This window comes from Topomyia yanbarensis, chromosome 2, assembly GCF_030247195.1.
Source record: "Topomyia yanbarensis strain Yona2022 chromosome 2, ASM3024719v1, whole genome shotgun sequence".
NCBI lineage: Eukaryota > Metazoa > Arthropoda > Insecta > Diptera > Culicidae > Topomyia > Topomyia yanbarensis.
In genome coordinates this window covers 136,135,178-136,151,101 of record NC_080671.1, presented here as the reverse complement: position 1 = coordinate 136,151,101, position 15,924 = coordinate 136,135,178, and the positions used below count along the sequence as shown (strand labels likewise).

The 15,924-nt window shown below is 39.0% G+C and overlaps 1 protein-coding gene across 1 annotated transcript in view; it reads right to left on the bottom strand.

Moving 5' to 3' along the window:
• Nucleotides 1–10,246, bottom strand: part of LOC131681451 (uncharacterized) — a 248,419-nt gene extending 238,173 nt beyond the window's left edge. Inside the window, exon 1 of the mRNA XM_058962244.1 lies at nt 9,115–10,246. The gene's annotated coding sequence lies outside the window, so the exon portion shown is untranslated. The remainder of the gene's footprint in view (nt 1–9,114) is intronic.
• Between the last annotated feature and the right edge of the window lie 5,678 nt (nt 10,247–15,924).

Here is a 15,924-nt window from a genome sequence, read left to right as displayed (position 1 = left end):
ACAACATTGAAAAAGCTTTTTCACAAAAGCAATCAAGTTTAGGAGTTTTTCTCGATATTGAAGGTGCTTTTGACAACGTGTCTTTCGAATCCATTTTGGAAGCAGCACGAGATCATGGAGTACCTTCATATATCACGAACTGGATACACGCAATGCTTAGCAACCGACATCTGTGCTCATCGTTAAGACAAGTAGAGATGAGGAAACTGAGTGTCTGCGGATGTTCTCAAGGTGGTGTGCTGTCACCACTTCTATGGAACCTTGTCGCCGATAGCTTGTTGAGAAAACTAAATGAGCTTGGGTTTCCGACGTATGGTTTCGCCGATGATTATCATATAATGATCACCGGTATTTGCATTAACATACTTTTTGATTTGATGCAACAAGCCTTATGTGTTGTTGAGCGGTGGTGTCTTCATGTTGGACTATCAGTTAATCCAAATAAAACCTCAATGGTGCTTTTCACGCAACGAAGGATTACAACCGGAGCTCGTCCATTGCAGTTTTTTTACTCTGAAATTATTGTCGAAGATCAAGTTAAGTACGTTGGGGTAATTCTCGACTCAAAACTTAATTAGACAGCTCACATCGATTTCAGGATCAAGAAAGCTTGCATGGCCTTTGGCCAATGTAGACGGGCTTTCGGCAAATCTTGGGGACTCAAACCCAAGTACATTCAGTGGATCTACACAACAATTGTTAGACCAATACTGGCATATGGGTGCCTTGTTTCGTGGCAGAAGGGAGAAGTCATGACAATCCAATCAAAGTTAAACCATCTTCAGAGGATGGACTTGATGGCGATGACTGGTGAGTTCTCGACAACATCTATGGGTACCCGGTCATTCCTGTATTACCGGAAATGAATGGGCGGACGAATTGGCTAGAGCTGGCGCTGCGACTGATTTCGTTGGTTCAGAACCAGTTCTACCACTGTCAATAAGTTGGATAAAGCACAAGATTCGCTCTTGGGCTGCATTCGAACATGCCAACCATTGGCGTAGCTTGCAAACTTGCGTTCAAACAAAGGCTATTCTGCCAGATGTGAGTCCGAAAATGTCAAGAAATTTGTTGCATTTTTCCAAGCACAACTGCAGTATTCTGGTCAGGGCACTGACTGGACATTGCAAACTCAATTATCACATGGCTACTATTCAGCGCGCTGAGTATTATTCATGTGATCTTTCTGAATCCGATTACGGAACATCATATCATTTGACATGCAATTGCCCTGTATTCCGGATTTTTGGTTCTCCATACATAGATGAACCTATGTACAGAGAGCTGAAATTTAAGGATATGCTTTTGTTTCTAACCCAGTGTGGTAAAGAGCTATAGTTTTTCAGCCGTATTTGAATGACAATATCTCTTCGGGGGTGTTGTCGTTCTGTTATCTCAATATCCCCTCGGGGGTGTTGATATATCCGCTCACTGTTTGAGTAGAGGTTCTAAATCCCTCCGGGGGTTGGAAGTTTTATTCCTGCTGTTGTAGCACCTGCAGATCGTTCAGCATCACTCCGGGGGTGCAGAATGCTCTGTTTTAATTGTTCTGTGTCGTTGTTTTCCTTACCCCTAACCTTACCACTTCCCCAATCCTTCCCATCAGGAAAATGATGAAAAGACGATTCTTGGCAAGGCACAAATCTCCGATCAACATGGGGAACGTGCCATTTGAGCCAGACGCTACTGATTCCTGATTCCTGAACAGCACTTATTTTTTGTTACCAATTGGTTATGAAATAGTTACTGAAACAAAAATTGCTACTTGGGTTGTCAAAATTCGTTCATGAACGGCGGAGATATTTATATATTTATATATTTTCATTCCTCACTTTTTAAATTTCAATAACTAAAAACGATACCGTTACATAAAGAGAATTTCTGTACTGGTGTTTGGGGTCAAAATCTAACCGATTTTGAATATTGGCGAAAAAACATCTATGTGATTCAAGGAAATAGATTCAAGGAAATAGATTCCGAAAACTTTTTGTGAATCTACTTGATGATGTAGGAACTAACTATTTCTTTAAAATTCATATGTCAGTTCACTTCAAATACAAAATATGGGTAGATGTTGGATGGTATATTATTACACAGATCACAAAGTAATCTGTGTAATAATATTTATATAATTCATATTTATATTATACTCGCGGAGCACCGAGAGCAACTTTATTTTTGAATCCCAAAACTGTAGTGAAAATTTCATTTCTTTTACAGGATTTAGGTTTTACTGGTCACGGCGAAAAAAATTACCAGTTGCATTATTTAAAATAAGGATTCAAGAAAATAAAATAACGCAAAGTATACAAAAATAACGTCACGGCACCAACTATCAGCTATCATTTTTCACACGCCCCTTCTCTTCTCTCTATCTCAATCTCTCTTTCACGACTCACATATGTCTTGCTATTTCTCTATCCATTTTAAAGTTGTGTCAAAAGATCTTCTACTTATCTGAAATATTTGTTATTGTCCAAGGTTTCTGAAGACAAAACTATTATTTGTCTGCTGTTTTCCTATAAACAGTATTTTAGACTTCAACATTCATGTTAGAAACAGATTCACGGAAACAATTTTAAGATTACCTCTTACTTGAAAATGAAAATATTTGTAGTCCTGCGAAAATTTGTAAAATGTATTATAAGAAAACTATAACTAATTTGTGTTCAAGCCCTACTTTTCCCTGAAGACGAAGGGATTTTCTTTTGAAATGTTGCACTATGGAAAGGCACGTAACCCAAAATTTTGAAAACCACATCAACTCCAACTTAATTCAATTCTTTACTGAGTATTTGTACACGTACTATGATTACCAGAATCCTTGGGTATTTCAGACAAATATTCGACTTAACTGGGTAATATGGATGTTTGAAGAAAATTTTGAAAACAGACATTCCACGTGCGTTTTTTTTGTACTTTTCCTATCTATATTGATTTTTAACAGTATTTCAAATAAACCACAAAGTAGCGGTGGAAACCAATAATTGTTTTGCACGTTTCTGGGCGTGAGTAAAAAATAAAAGCAATCCAAGTAGGTTTTGACCCTTAGGTTTTCACTCCTGGTTTTGGCTCCTCGTGGTCACTCCGGTTTGTGATTCTTGTGCTATTGCCGCTTATAGACCGAATTCAATTTCATACTGCATAGGCTAACAGTTCTTTTGTGCGTTCAATTTCTCAATTATCCAAGCAGCACGTGTATATATATATATATATATATATATATATATATATATATATATATATATATATATATATATATATATATATATATATATATATATATATATATATATATATATATATATATATATATATATATATATATATATATATATATATATATATATATATATATATATATATATATATATATAATATATATATATATATATATATATATATATATATATATATATATATATATATATATATATATATATATATATATATATATATATATATATATATATATATATATATATATATATAAGCAAGTCCTTTGTTCTCAATTAAATTTCTTTAACAAATTTATGATTATAACTATAGAGTCATGGGAAAACACACCTCAACTCCAGTGAAAAAATATTTGTGGCGGAGTGAAGAAATCCAAAAGTTGAAATGTATAGTGGAAGGGTGCAAAACAGGTGTACTATCTAGAGATGATACATCTAATTTGAATCGTCAGATAGCTTGAAGCCATCCGAATATTGCCAATCAACTAGGAATCAAACTGAAAGGAATTAATGATGAAGACGTGACCAGAAGCGAGTCAAAGTTTCCGTGACAATCGATGAGAATGAATTTAAGGAAGGGATCATAGAACTTGTAACGATCCACTCCACGCCTTTGAGGTTATTCAATTCAGCAGCATTCCACAAGGTTGCGGGACAAATAGCGGGGGCAATCAATATGACCGTAAATGAATCGAATACATCTAGGGTGGGTGCTCCTATAGTTGAGGTGTACCAATAGTTGCAGTAGTGGGTTATACGCCTAACTAAGGTACCAACCATCAACAAATATTTTTTATCGATTCATCGCACTAAAATTATGCGACAATAAAACTGTTATCCTGGAAATTTGCTCAAATAACTATTGAAAAAAATGATTTTCTTAGAATTTTGAGCTCCCTTGCATCTATAGTTGATGTAGTGTACCTATAGTTGCAAGTCCCATAAGAAAGCAATGGGATTTGCAACAATAGGAACCGAAATTAGCGATTGCACCACTATTGGTACATGTGTTCCTATAGTGGTACAAGCGGTTTTGAATACATAAATTGGTTATTAGGCCATCTTTATATTTTTCCTATGAAGTAGGGACTGAAAGCTTTCGTTTAATGTATTAACATTGCCCATAGGTCTATTAATCGATTTTTTATCAAAAATTTTCCTTAAGCATGCGACTATTGGTACATCCACCCTAGGTACGTAGAAATATAATCGACAGCTATGGCTTTTCTATTCACACCTAGGCTACATATTCGCGGTTTGTAAAAGATGTTGCAAATACAACTAGGAAAATTATTTCGCAGTTGCTTCAAAATCGCATGTTTTCGATTCGGCCACTCGAATGAACCGGCATATACTGGGCATAAATGCCCAGTATAATGAAGAAAGCTCGGTGAAGGACTACACTTTGGCAATGACAGAAGCTTTTGATAAACAAACGTCTGAAATTTATGTGCGCACATCAGAAGAGTTTTGCATGAATATGACCTTTCACTGGCACATGTGTACGCAGTTACAACAGACAATGCAAGAAATATAACAAAATCTATTGAAAAAATAAATATTGCGCAGAAGAGCGAGTTATTACAAACTTTTGTTGATCAGCAATTGTTAGATAGAAAATATGAGGATGAAAAAATAGGATTTGAAGATATTGAAAATAGCGAGGAAAATAAAGGAAAATGGCCTAGATAGTAAATCATGCATTCAAAATGGTAGATATGGTGCACATACAATTCAACTAATTGTAAAAGACAGTATGAGTTCTTCAATTTATCATTTGGACATTTATCGAAAATTCGAAAAATTATCAAGTTAATGAAGCGAATGAAGTACCGGATATTATTCAAAGAAGCTGGAGTACGAATGCCATGCTTGGGGGTCGACGTATTTCATGCTGCATTCATTGAAACCTGACGAACCATTTTTTAGAAAATTGGGAAACAATAATTCCAAACTTCGCCTACATGGGACGATTCTTAGAAGCATTCAAACCTTTTCATGAAGCAACGATAGAACTGCAAAAAATAAGACTCGTTTTGGGAGACATGTTTAAAATAATCCGCGAATGTAAATTTAAATTAACGAAAATTTCGAAGACTAATTCACTGGTCCCTACTATACTAAACCACCTCGTGAGTCGAAGGCAAAAGTTGTTTGGAAATGTTTGGTTCAAAGCTGCACTTTACTTCGATCCTCGCTGGAATTTTCACAGCACACCATACATATCAGCTGCTGACAAGACTATGGCAAATGTATGTTTCTAAATTTTTAAACTCTTATGCTCCTCGATTTTAAGAATTCTTATTGTAGGAACATATTTTGAAAACTTTTAAACTATTGAAGTCAGTGAATTCGCAGTTTGCAGAAGAACCGCTTGTCGGGGAGGAAATGCAGCCTGATGAAGACGAATTTGAAAAAAATAATCGAAACTGAGTGCAAAGTTGCATCTGGATTGGGTAAACACGAAGTTGACGTAAAATCTAAGCTGATGAACTTCGGTGCTCGAACGACAAGCGAAAATTCGAAGCTTGATGTTCTAAATTGGTGGCATGGGCAGCAATACGAAGAACCGGATCTTTATGATTTAGCATACACAGTTCTAAGTGCAACGTGTACACAGGTATCGGTTGAGAGGTGTTTCTCAGCATTAAAAATTGTGCTTGACAATCACAGATGTAGATTGGGTTCTGAAAAATTAGACAACCTTCTATTACTTCGATGCAATCGGGACTTGATATCAAAAGTAATATCTGTGGTAGATTATGCTAAGAAGCAGTAGAATTGATATGTTTTACAGTATGTATTGCCTGCGCTATTTCGAGCAACACGCACCCTGATAAAAATTGAAAGGGTAACACCCAAAGGCTGCAATCCTGTGACGACATCGTATGACAGGCGTGATAGTTGACAGAGGCAAATTGTCATCAAAGCGATTAAAAAACTTGCACGGTTTGATCGTAAGTCAATATTAAAATTACCACATTCTTCAAGATATTAATTGGATTAAATTAATAATTAAGTTATTGAATTATTGTCACTACTGAGCCTTAAAGGTAACTAAAATTATTAATTATTAACTGAATTAAAACCTAATTAAACTACGGTTAGGTTAGGTAGCTAGAACGCAGATCCATCTGCTCCGAATCCGTATATTGGTAGGTAGTGCAAATATAGGCGGAAGAAAATCGGGAAGAGAAAGGTGGCCGAGGATTACTAAACGTAAGTCTAAGCATTAACGAACAACACTGAACTCAAAGCTGTCCTATTTCAGGAGATTTTTATTTCTTCAATAAAGTTATACGAACACGGAAAATTCTCGGTCCACTATTTGTTGGAGCGCCAACAGTATGATACCTATCTCTTATTTTAATTGTCGAAACATAATTCCATCGTTGAACTTACATACATAACATTGTTGATTATTCAGTAATAAATATACTTCAAAATATATTGTGGCAGTTATATTAGATGTTTATTATTTACTCTAATACCCGTTTACGCCAGCTATCGAATGCTATCCTGCGAGGTCTGTCGAAAAAGAAGGTTTCGCCACGATCTGCACCAAGGTTCTGTTTTTGATTTTACGCCTGAGAAAATGAAAATTGAAAATCTAAATTGAGCCTAAAATCGAGCTTTCAAACTCTATAAACAGCCAATGCTGCAATTATAAGCTAGTAACCTGTTTTCACTTCTTGGCGGTTTTCACTTCTCAGGAGCCAAAAAACCAAGAGTGATGAAATCATGGATTTTAATGATTCGTCAAACTTTGGTTTTTTCAACGCATGCTGATTGGAGTGATTTTTGAATGAAACATATGTCCAAATATGTCATCTGAAAACAAAAATTTACTTTTTTGAAAAGATATAAATGAATATGCATATTTATTTATTGGTATGAACTTTTATAAAAATATTGGATCTAAGTCAAAAAATATCCACAAAATTAAATCAGGGCAAGAGTCTCCCAAAGACCCCCTGAACTCTCGATGGGGGCTGCAGGTATAATTATTCTGCTTACTTATAGCGAAGGTTGTAGTTGTTTATATTTGCTGTATACTGAGATTGCCTTAGTTGGAGTTTCAATGGCCGTCACAATTAGTAGTCTTTTTCGTGGTATTGGTTTGTGTAGGACTCATTAATCCATATCTCCGGAACAAGAATTCCGAATGAAACAATAGAAGCTATAAGGATGACAGGAAAGAGACTGTATTGTAATCGACTGAATGCACGGCTTTTGTGCTATCGACAGAACAGTGAAGACCCAATTTTATAAGCACCCGTTTTTATCAGCCCCGGTTTTATCAGCTTCATATGAAAATTGATAGTTGGTAGTTTGATGGGTTCGAGCAGACGAACCAAGTTGAATTCGAGTAAATCCTTTCTTGAGCATATTTTTCTTATCTTAGAGATCCGAAATATGCAAAAAAATTTTTTTCAGAAATTGATCGTTTCATAACAGACTATGTTATAATATTGATAGTACAGAAAACTGTCCGCAATTTACTTTCAATTCCGTTATCTGAATATAACTCCAGCTGTTATAAATATCAACCATAATTATAATTGTATTATTGTTTTGTTATGCTCTCCTGATCGGGTTGCTATTGCATGACCCGGCGTTGTTCGGCATGAGTGTGGCTAAAGGGTTTATAGCTTTGGCCGCCTTCCCGCAGGCATAGTCGACATGGGTGTTGAAGTTTAGTCGGTCAGCTCTTTCAGCGCCCGCTTCATAGAGTATGACATGCTCCCGACTGTGATTACTGCTCGCTGCAGTAAAATTGTAGTTGCTGACCAATAGTACCTCCGTTTTGTGATGGGCTATCTGCAACTTCGCTTCTTGCATCCAGTTTCCAATCCGTTATAGATCCCGTTCCAAAGCATTGGACCCAGGGTAGAGCCTTGCGGGAATCCTGCCGTAGTTCTAATCGATTTTTGGCCCCCATTTGTCACATAGATCAGGACCCGATTCTGGAAATAACTCATTATAATTCTACATAGCTATAGACAGTTAGAGACCCTCATTTTGTGTAGTGATTCCGCAATGGCTTCCCAGCTTGCACTGTTGAACGTATTGCTTGTATTTTTTTTCAAAAATAATATGGTAAAGTGATGAATATACATTTGATTCAAATCAATGTTGCTCGTTGAACATTATTTTCGTTAGTTTGCATATTAGAAGTTTCCCAATATTTGCAAATTTAGTATTACCGATAAAACAAAATTTGATCAAATTGGCGAAAAAGGCCCAATCAATCTATAAACTAATAAATATGTGAAATTTTTTTCATAAGAACACAAGACCTTACATACAGCATAGTTTTTTTAGTGTTTCGGATTTTCCTCATCAGTAACTAACACCAGCTTAATGCTAGTTAGATAAGTCCAAAATAGCACCAAATTGGCGCTAGTTAGACACTGTAATCCAAAAAGTCACACGTCTTTTGTGAACGCTAAACAACTGGCTAGTATCGAGTGATGTCTCGATAGTTAGCACAGAAGTTCTGTTTGCCGACGAGGAATGTGAATCGGACTTATCTAACTAGCATTAAGTTGGTGTTAGTTACTGACGAGGAGAATCCGAAACACTAAAAAACACAATAAATATGTGATAAGACTTTAACTAACGATGAATATTTTTTCCAAGGTCTTAAATAAAGAACTAAAACCACTGCACTGCGCTTCCTTTTCCTCGTGTGACTATAATGCCATAATCGAAAGTGTCCGCTACGAATAAATTGAAATCAAGCTAACCGAACCTTCTTCCTAAGCCAAATAAAAAAACAAAGCTGCTTAAAATACTTCAGATTGTTATTTCAGTAGTTCCAAAAAATACATGGAAACTGCACAAATAAAATCAATTTCGTACTCGTTATTCTCACCCGATTGCGACAATGATGACGATGACGACGGCGACCGATGACTGTGCCAAATGTGAAGTCGGAACACAACTTCCGCTATTCCCCGTTCGCCAGCTCAGACGGGCACCGCACAGGTGTATCCAGGATTTTCCCGGAATGACTTGCTTGCTTCAATCAGCAACATCACACTTCGTTTTAAGCTTAGCACTCAATCGCACACTACGTCATGCCGCGAGGGCTTTTAATCCACGCCGGGAACAGAGCTTCGGACGTTGAGCGCAATTTTCTATGGATGGATCGGGAATTCAATTCGATTTTTTTTGCTCAGACACTGAAGTCGGATGATTTATGGCTCGACATTGACTCTTCAAACGGCGTAATTTTTGTTTCTCTGCCTCACATATTTTCACTCAACGAACACTTTACCGTAGCTTTTAGGCTCCGAGCTGGAGTATAGCTTCTTCAACAGCTACAGCAACAACAATAACAACAACACACTTAGCTGTATTTTTTTTCTCCAAGTGATGAATTATACCGCCCTCCACGAATCATTAAATATTCCCTTTATTTTGCTGTCCCAAAATTTGACGCACACTTTATTGCCTGAAATCACACCACTTATTTCGACCCAACAGGATCAGGTCAGGCGTAAAATTTCCCAGAAGAAATACAGCACCTTGCAGGTCAACCGTGAACTGTAGCATTCCTCGAAAAATCAACCAACTACGCGAACGACGCTGACGACCACGACGACCACTCTCAAAGTCCTACGGATTTTCTATCCGAAAGTATGATGAGTTGCGGAAAAAAATTTCCCCTTCTCCAAGCTTCAGCCGACTTTCATTTCAGAAAATTTCGTCATCTAGAAACCTTGCACTTCGTAAACCTACGGAAGAAAAGCCGCTGGCGCGTCGGTGGAAAACGAAGCTTCACGTTCACCCACTGAGACATGGGGGCAACAATAATGTTGGCGCACTTGAAACACACACACACTCACATCCTGTGACTAGGTTGAGCAAAAAACTATGACCGTGTGGTTTGGGTCTACCGTTGGGCTAGATGAGATGATTGAATGAGGGCCCCCAGTATTCAAACCGTTGATCAGCTACTACCGCTGCTGCTATCAACTCCGAACTATGTCCGAACTGGTACAGAAATCCCGATAAACTGAATCCAATTTTCCAACCACCGGTAGTTCCAGGCAGAATTTTCCGCAGCAGCTAGACCTGATTGGGAGGTGCTCTCACCCCGTGCCCGAGATGAGCATAAAATGTGCAAACGCTCGCTGGGGAGTTGGTCCGCTCAGAGAAACTGCTTGCGGGGAAAGAGACCGGCTTTTCGAAGTTGAATGTTTTGGTTTGGATCAGATGGTTCCGGCACATGTTGGGGTTGGAGTGAGAAAATAATCGAAAGTTCATGCTGGCATGAATTTGCTAGGGGAGTTCATGTAATGGGAAGAAAGTACGGTGTTAAGGATAGATGAATTTTAGTTTAGCATAAGAATGTAAACAAGATATTGCATGTCAAGGTAATATGGCAATTAAACCTCTCTAATTTGCTTTGGGTTATGCTTTTTAGTTTGATGATATTGTCAAAATATGACATGTTTTATTCTTTTTCGTTTAACCTTTTCCAATACCTAAAAATAAGATCTTAGCAAAAGAATACTACTTTATTGAGAATTCAGAGGTTGATTAGTTTGCGATTTAAAGTATTGGGGTTTGTAAACACATCTATATAATTCATGAAATTCGACGTTGTGTAAATTTTTGTTCTAATTTTTGAGATATTTGCCGAATATTAATATATGAAAATTAACATTAAAGGTAAAGGTATTTTTGTATCTAAAACTTTAAGCAAAAGTGTTGCTTCTTTTGCAATATTTTATTTGTAAAATATTTCCAATATTATTCTATTGAAGCGAAATATCGGGCAAAAGAAGAAAATATATATATATATATATATATATATATATATATATATATATATATATATATATATATATATATATATATATATATATATATATATATATATATATATATATATATATATATATATATATATATATATATATATATATATATATATATATATATATATATATATATATATATATATATATATATAGTGGAAAGTGATCGGTATCGGTTCGTACCCCCAATCAAACTCTTATCGTGTGACCTACGCTGGTACCGCTTTGCCAAATTTCGTCCTCTTGCACAAGGTTCGTCTGTCTGTGCGTCTGTTTGTACCGCGGGTCATGAATTGCACAAAGTGTAAACAATTGGGTCACACAGCCACCCATTGTAGCAATAAGGCCCGCTGTGGAAAATGCGGGGAGAATCATCTAGATGATTCGTGCAGTAAGCAAGCCCAAAAGTATCCTTACTGTGTGGAGAGTCTGCATGATATCTCGGCATTTCCCGCGTACAAACTACGCGGGGATAAACTGAAACGTTCCCTTGCGGGACGATCCAAACATTCTTTCGCAGAAATACTAAAGAATGCTACGCCACCATCCTCAACAAACATCTATACTCACTTGCCTCCTGACGAGGGCGAGGCTGGTAACCCACAAGAGGGAACATCTACTAGGTTGCCTAGAAATTATAGGAAGAGGAGGAACATTTCTTCTCCTAAAGTTCCTTGTAAAGGCCAGAAGGGTCCCTTGACGGGGCTCCGAAAATGACATCTATTGGAAGTGTTGCAACCAAACCGAAGCAATTAGCTCCTGGTCTCGGAGAATTAAGCTCAGAGAAGGATTTCCCAGCACTTCCAGGAACATCAAAAATCCCAAGTGTTCATTTGTTTCAGTTCGAGAGTAATCACAGCACTGGAATTATAAAACTCTCGGACATAGTGGACTGGATAATAAAAACTTTCAATATTACTGATCCTATTAAAAGTCTTATGTTTGCTTTTCTCTCTACAGTGAGAACATTTTTGAAGCAGCTTTTTTGACTGCTAAATGGCCCCTCCTCTCAGCGATTGTATCCTTCGATGGCTAGCTCATCGAACGAGGTCACGGATTTGATCACTGTTCTACAGTGGAATTGCAGAAGTATCATCCCGAAAATCGATTCCTTCAAAATTTTAATAAATAATTTGAGTTGCGATGAATTTGCATTATGTGAAACTTGGTTAACTTCCGACATAGATCTCAACTTCCACGACTTTAATATTATTCGCCTGGATCGAGACACCCCCTATGGAGGAGTGCTTTTGGGGATCAAAAAATGCTATTCCTTCTACAGAATTAACCTTCCTTCGATAACAGGTATTGAAGTTGTCGCTTGTCAAGTAACAACGAAAGGCAAAGGCCTTTGCATAGCTTCCATATATATTCCCCCCAACACCGCGGTTGGGCACCGACGGCTACAAGACATCTTAGAATCCCTGCCAGCACCGCGACTAGTTTTAGGAGAATTTGACTCTCACGGTACAGCATGGGGTTGCCTCTATGATGATAAGCGGTCTTCCTAAATTCACGATCTTTGCGATAACTTCAATTTGACAATTTTAAACACGGGTGAAATGACACGGATTCCTGCTCCTCCAGCACGCTCGAGCGCCTTAGACTTGTCCCTTTGCTCAACATCGCTGCAGTTAAATTGCACGTGGAAGGTAATTCCTGATCCCCACGGCAGCGACCATCTGCCGATCGTAGTCTCAATCTATAACAGTTGGATTGGAAGAGCTATGCTACCGCGATATTCGACAACATCGAATCTACCCAAGAACTTCCTCCGGAGAAAGAGTACAGCTTTTTGGCTGGATTGATTCTCGACGGCGCGAATCAAGCTCAGACTAAGCCAGTACCCGGCGCGAACATACAAAAACACTCTCCTAATCCGTGGTGGGACAAAGAGTGCTCAGACGTGTACGCCGAGAAGACCGCTGCGTATAAGACCTTCCTGGACGACGGGTTACCCGCTAGCTATCGACAATATGCGACGTTAGAAACGCGAATGAAGAGTTTGATGAAAGCCAAGAGACGAAGTTACTGGCGCCGGTTCGTTGACGGACTAACGAGAGAAACATCGATGAGCACTCTTTGGGGCACGGCCCGGCGTTTGCGAAACCGAAACAGTACCAACGAGAGTGCAGAATATTCAAACCGTTGGATATTCGATTTCGCAAAGAAGGCACAGAAGATTTACCGCGCCGCGTCCCCTCACGATAGCGCGAACGAAACACCACTTGCTCTCTTGTCGTGTAACAATAAACAATAAAGTAACAATAAAGCTCCAGGGCCAGACAGAATCAAATTCAACTTGTTGAAGAATCTGCCAGACTCTACCAAAAGAGACTTGTTGAACTTTTTTAATAAGTTTCTTGAGGCTAACATTGTCCCATACGATTGGAGACTAGTAAAGGTCATCGCCATCCAAAAACCAGAAAACCAGCCTCACACCACAATTCGTATTGACCGATTGCAATACTGTCCTGTATCCGGAAGTTGTTTGAGAAAATGATCCTATTCCGCCTCGACAATTGGGTCGAAACAAAATGGCTTGCTGTCAGATACACAATTTGGCTTTCGCAAAGGCAAAGAGACGAACGATTGTTTTGCGTTGCTCTCAACCGAAATTCAAATGGCCTATGCTAGCAAAGAGCAGATGGCATCAGTGTTCCTAGATATTAAGGGGACGTTGGATTCAGTTTCGATCAACATTCTTTTAGAGAAGCTGCACCAGCATGGTCTTTCAGCGACTTTAAACAACTTTTTACTAAACTTGTTGTCGGAAAAGCACATGCATTTTTCGCATGGTGACTTATCGACATCACGATTTAGCTACATGGGCCTTCCCCAGGGCTCATGTCTAAGCCCCTTGTTATACAATTTCTACGTCAACGACATTGATGAATATCTTGACAATTCCTGCACGTTAAGGCAACTTGCAGACGATGGCGTGGTGTCTGTTACGGGACCCAAAGCTGTCGATCTACAAGGACCATTACAGAATACCTTGGACAATTTGTCTGCTTGGGCTATTAAGCTGGGTATCGAATTCTCCACGAAGAAAACTGAGCTAGTTGTATTTTCAAGGAAGCGTGAACCAGCACAACTACAGCTTCTATTAATGGGTCAAACTATCGCTCAGGTCTTCACAGTAAAATATCTAGGGGTCTGGTTCGACTCGAAAGGTATTGGGGATGCCATATTCGGTATCTGAAACAGAAATGCCAGCAAAGGATCAACTTCCTTCGTACAATAACCGGAACATGGTGGGGTGCCCACCCAGGAGACCTAATTAGGTTGTATCAAACAACGATACTGTCGGTAATGGAATACGGATGCTTCTGCTTTCGCTCCGCCGCGAACATACATTTCATCAAACTCGAAAGAATTCAGTATCGTTGTTTGCGTATCGCCTTAGGGTGCATGCAGTCGACCCATACGATGAGTCTCGAAGTGCTGTCGGGCGTTCTCCCGTTGAAAAATCGATTTTGGGAACTCTCATATCGATTGCTCATTCGATGCGATATCTTGAACCCGATCGTGATTGAAAATTTCGAAAGGCTTGTTGAGCTTAATTCTCAGATCCGTTTCATGCCCCTGTACTTTGACTACATGGCGCAGAATATTAACCCTTCTTCTTACAATCCCAACCGTGTGCATTTCATAAATACTTCTGAATCTACTGTTTTCTTCGACACATCCATGAAAGACGAGATTAGTGGAATTCCGGACCACATACGCCCACAAGAGGGTTCTGAGAATGATAAGGAAAATAAGAAGGGGCAGTTAGACTTGTATATTGATGGTTTTCACAAAGGTGTATATAAGCGACATATAGAGGATATCGCGGCTTGCCAGTACATCTCGAACCGGGACATCGGTTGGTCTTCCTCGGGCCCGGAGGGTATCCATTAGCTGAGACCTGGCGGAACTGTACTCGGTGCACGCCCAGACAATGTGCTCGATGTCGTTTAATTTTTTATAATAAATTCCGAGAAGTCGACTGTTCTAAGATGTTTTATACTGACGGATCAAACCTCGAAGGGTCCACTGGCTTCGGTATTTTCAATCAAAATTTCACCGCCTCCTACAAACTCAGTGACCCTGCTTCAGTTTACGCCGCAGAACTAGCTGCCATTCAGTATACCCTTGGAGTCATTGAAACATTACCCGCAGGCCATTACTTCATCGTTTCGGATAGCCTCAGTTCCATTGACGCTATTCGCTCGATGAAACATGGAAAGCACTCCTCGTATTTTTTGGGGAAAATACGGGAGCTACTGAGTGCTTTATCTGACAACTCTTTCCAGATTACCTTGGTATGGGTCCCTTCTCATTGCTCCATTCCGGGCAATGAGAAGGCAGACTCCTTAGCTAAGGTGGGTGCCTAAGAAGGAGACGTTTACGAAAGACCGATTTGCTTCAGCTAATTTTTCAGTATTTCTCATCAGAGAACCCTCGAAAGTTGGCAAACTTCGAGGAGTAGTGGGGAGCTGGGAAGGTGGCTACATTCGATAATCCCTAAGGTATCGACGAAACCTTGGTTCAAGGGGATGGATGTGGGTCGTGACTTCATTCGTGTGATGTCCCGACTCATGGCAAACCATTACACGCTGGATGCACATCTCCGGCGTATTGGGCTCGTGGATAGTGGTATCTGCGCTTGTGGCGACGGCTATCACGACATCGAGCACATTGTCTGGGCGTGCACCGAGTACAGTTCCGCCAGGTCTCAGCTAATGGATACCCTCCGGGCCCGAGGAAGACCAACCGACGTCCCGGTTCGAGATGTACTGGCAAGCCGCGATATCCTCTATATGTCGCTTATATACACCTTTGTGAAAACCATCAATATACAAGTCTAA